Source organism: Coenobita brevimanus, chromosome 115 (assembly GCF_032717465.1).
Source record: "Coenobita brevimanus isolate Jiangsu-jjx chromosome 115, ASM3271746v2, whole genome shotgun sequence".
Classification (NCBI taxonomy): domain Eukaryota; kingdom Metazoa; phylum Arthropoda; class Malacostraca; order Decapoda; family Coenobitidae; genus Coenobita; species Coenobita brevimanus.
This window is the reverse complement of record NC_137068.1, coordinates 3,600,001-3,605,000: the sequence shown is the minus strand read 5'-3', so window position 1 is coordinate 3,605,000 and position 5,000 is coordinate 3,600,001.

The window sequence follows — 5,000 nt, the reverse complement described above, 5'->3', positions numbered from 1 at the left end:
CTTTTCCTTCTTTCCTTCCCTCCTTCCTTCCTTTCCTTCCCTTCTTCTCTTCCTTCCCTCCTTCCCTTCCTTCTTTTCTTTCCTTCCCTTCTTCTCTTCCTTCCCTCCTTCCCTTCCTTCCTTCCCTCCTTCCTTTCTTTCCTTCCCTTCTTCTCTTCCCTCCCTCCTACCCCTCTCTCTCTCACTCTTTCCTCCACTCCCTCTCCCTCCCCTCTCCTATATATCCGCTCCTTCGCTTCCTTCCTTCCTTCCTTCCTCCCTCCGGCCATCCTCCCTTTACATTCCCCTCCTTCACTTCCTTCCTTCCTCACCCATCCATCCCCTTCTCTCTCCCCTCTCTTCCTCTTCCTAAAACCAAGCAAGCAGTGTACCGATGCGGTAAAAATTGCAAACAAGCTAGTGGGTTTTATTGGAAGAACTTTCGAGTTTAAATCGGAAAAAGTCATACTTGCCTTGTACAACTCGCTAGTGCGCCCCCATCTTGAGTATTGTGTGCAATTCTGGTCTCCGTACTACAGAAAGGACATTGAAAAATTAGAGAAAATTCAGCGAAGAATCACAAAAATGGTACCACGACTTAGAAACAAACCATATGAGGAACGCCTTGAAGAACTTAAATTATTTAGCCTAACGAAGCGCAGGTTAAGAGGGGACCTTATTGAAGTTTTCAAAATCATGAAGGGATATGACAACTTAGACATGAATAAATATTTTGATATAGACCGGTCGAGTCAAACCAGAAGTAATGGCTGCAAAATCATGGGAAAACGATTCCAATCCCACGAAGCAAAATACTTCTTCTTTAACAGAGTTGTAAATATCTGGAACAGATTACCCTCAGATACCGTGAACAGTATCTCAATTGAGACATTCAAAAACAAATTAGACAAGTATTTGCACGAAAATCCTCAGCTGACTCTTTTTCTGTCCGAATAACTTGCTTTTATAGCTACGGTACATGTAAGTTCATGCCCCCTTAGTCTACAAGACACCCCGTAAACAATGTACCCGTACATAGTGTTGCGTCACGATATTATACATTTTCAATTTATTCGGTGCAAACAAAGCAATATAAGCACAGATTAGGATCTGCACAGATAACCCTGAGTTAACGGTCATTACTCTTACTTTCGACCTGTGATGGGCTGTGGATCACTGAGGGTCCCTGTTAGTCAAGTGACCACCATCGGGATTTTTTTAATGTACCAGGGGTCACTGCTTCAGGATGAAACTTGTGTACTGTCCCACATGGGAGAGTTCCTTGTCTCAGTGGAGTGAACGGAGCTATTGCCTGATTGACTGCTGCCTACCTAAAAAGCGCCAGGGAAGGTTGCTGCACCACCCCTAAACATCCACTCTGTGCATTGCACATCCACACTGTGCACTGTGCAGTCCCCTTTTATCTAAGACACCCGTCCTATATACTTTTCAGTCTCCCCAGCGCAAAGAAAGCAATATAAGCACAGATTAGGAGCTGCAAAGATAACCCTGAGTTAACAGTCACTACTCTTACTTTCGACCTGTGATGGGCTGTGGATCACTGAGGGTCCCTGTTAGTCAAGTGACCACCATCAGGATTTTTTTAATGTACCAGGGGTCACTGCTTCAGGATGAAACTTGTGTACTTGTCCCACATGGGAGAGTTCCTTGTCTCAGTGGAGCAAACGGAGCTAGGGCCTGATTGACTGCTGCCTACCTTAAAAGCGCCAGGCAAGGCTGCTGCACCACCCCTAAACATCCACACTGTGCAGTGTGTAGCTTCCACGTTATGTCCACAGACTTCCCATTAACTCAATGTAACTGGTTTATAATGTCATGCCGTAACTATTATTTTATTTGTTTACTTTCTCTTTCAGGTTACTCTATCGGGTAGCTTATAGATAAAGTATTATAGAATGTGACTTTTCCTTTCCAGTGTTTCCTATAAAATTTCCATGTCAGTTTTTCCATGCTGCATGGTGGTTTTTCTCACTTTTTCCTGGAGGGTTTGGTGGTGGGGGGAGCCTTCTTGCTTTCCTATCCTTATCCTTCAACATGTAGAGTTAGATCTTGTAGTCATAGTTTTCTCTAACAAGCAGCCTCGAAAGGACCATAAGGTCTGTTGCTGTTTGCTTTCCTGTGTAATCCTGTGTAATCCTCCTCCTCTTCCTCCTTCTCTTCTTCTTCCTTCTCCTCCTCCTCCTCCTCCTCCTCCTCTTCTTCTTCTTCTTCTTCTTCTTCTTCTTCTTCTTCTTCCTCCTCCTCCTCCTCCTCCTCCTCCTCCTCCTCCTCCTCCTCCTCCTTCTTCTTCTTCTTCTTCTTCTTCCTCCTCCTCCTCCTCCTCCTCCTCCTCCTCCTTCTCTTCTTCTTCCTCCTCCTCCTCCTCCTCCTTCTTCTCTTCTTCTTCCTCCTCCTCCTCCTCCTCCTTCTCTTGTTCTTCTTCCTCCTCCTCCTCCTCCTTCTCTTCTTCTTCTTCTTCCTCCTCCTCCTCCTCCTCCTCCTCTTGTTCTTCTTCTTCATTTTCTTCTTTTCTTCTTCTTCATTATTATTATTATTATTATTATTATTATTATCATTTTTATTATTCCTCTCCTCCTCCTCCTTCTCCTCCACCTCCACTTTCTTCTTCTCCTCCTCCTCTTCCTCCTCCTCCTCCTCCTCCTCCTCCTCCTCCTCCTCCTCCCTTCAACAGAGCAGGTTCCTAGAATATGTAGATCTGATATTCGTCAGTTCAAAAACAGACTAAATCGCCACTTGTCAGTAGTTTGGGTATTTCCGCCTATGATGTCGCCACTATCATTCTCGTCTAAATTCTTTCACTAATATATATCTAACTTTTCGTCGGGTAAGGAAACTCCCTAACACCTCTTCCTTAGCGATTTATTTTTGGATATGGCTGGTTAATATCCTTTTGTGCTTTTTCTATGTAGCGTTTGGCGATATTGGAAGGATTTGTGTAACACGGGGAAGGAAAGTAAGGTGTACTAAGTAAAATAAGTCGCTTAGGAATAGGTGTTTGGGAAGGATCGGAGTAATATATTTAACTTTATATAATCCTAGTTTGAAGTGACTAGAATTTTACATACATGCATACACACATACACATGCATACATACATACATATACATACATACATACAAACAAGCATACATACATACACACACGTAAATCCATCCATACATACATATATACATACATACACACATACATAAATCCATCCATCCATCCATTCATACCGTACATGCATATATTCTGTACATACATACATACATACACACATACATAAATCCATCCATCCATTCATAATCCATCCATCCATCTATCCACACACACACACACACACACACACACACACACACACACACACACACACACACACACACACACACACACACACACACACACACACACACACACACACACACACACATTCATCCACTCATCCATTCACCCATCCATCCACCCATCCATCCATCCACACACACACACACACACACACACACACACACACACACACACACACACACACACACACACACACACACACACACACACACACACACACACACACATCAAATACACGTTTTAAAGGCCAAATATCCTTCCTTTTTCCATAACACAATCAAACAATTCATTTTTATAACCTTCTCCCGTTTTCTCTTATTTTCGGCCATTTTCGTATATATTTTCGACTACTGCCCATACTCGGAGGGTGCAGAGGGCCAGGGAGAGCCTTTGTGCAGTCCTATCCTTGTCATTTACGTGTGTCGTGTGTGTGTGTGTGTGTGTGTGTGTGTGTGTGTGTAGCATTTTCGGATAGGTCTGTTTCTTTTACCTGTGTTTGTGTGTGTGTGTGTGTGTGTGTGTGTGTGTTTTCGTGTAGGTCTGTATGGTCTGTGTATCTGTAAATTTATGCAGTTGCCTCCCTTCTTCCCTCCCTCCCTCCCTCTCAATTACTCCTCCCCTTTCCCTCCCTCCCTCCCCCTTCTCTTCCTTCCAGTTCCTGCTCCTCCCTTCCAATCATCTCTCTCTCTCTCTCTCTCTCTCTCTCTCTCTCAATTTTTCACTCCTTTCTCAATCCATCCACCAAACTCCTTCCCTCCGTCCTTCCCTCCCCATCTCTCCCTCCCTCCCTCCCTCCCCTACATCTCCCCCTCCCTCCCTCCCTTCCTCCTCCTCGTAACCTTGATCTTGGCCTTAATTCTCTCTCTCTCTCTCTCTCTCTCTCTCTCTCTCTCTGCGCGCGTTTTTTATGTCATTCATTCATCTGTTCACGCCATCAATTTTTTTAACATATATTCCTCTTCCATATTATGTTTTTCGGCTCACATGGATTTTTCGAAAGGTAAAAAATATATATAAAATTCAATTAACTTTTTGAACACCACAAGTCTCAATATAAAAAAAATAGTTTGAAAATAATAAGAATGGCGTATGAAAAACGAGATCGCATAGAAAACGGGAAATCATCTTCAGTGTATCCGGGTTAGGCAATCAAGACACTAGTTGTCATGCACACACACACACACACACACACACACACACACACACACACACACACACACACACACACACACACACACACACACACATTCGTTCATTCATTCATACCTACCTGCCCACCTACCTACCTACCTACCTTCTTACCTACCTACTTACCTGCCTGCAAACCTACCTACATACCTGCCTGCACGGCTGTCTACCTACCTACCTACCTACATACATACATACATACTTACATACATACCCAGACTAATACTCACATAGAGAAACAACACACACACACACACACACACACACACACACACACACACACACACACACACACACACACACCTGCTGTTCGTCACCTGCTCGACTTGGCAACACTGCATCCACAACAGAGGCGAGACATGGCAACGCTGCATCCGGTGTGCCACATTCAGATCTCAAAAAAAAAAAAAAGAGAGAGAATGAAAGAAAAATACAAAAAAAAAAGAAAAAGAAAGAAAAAAAGAAAAAACTATATATACCTACTTGCC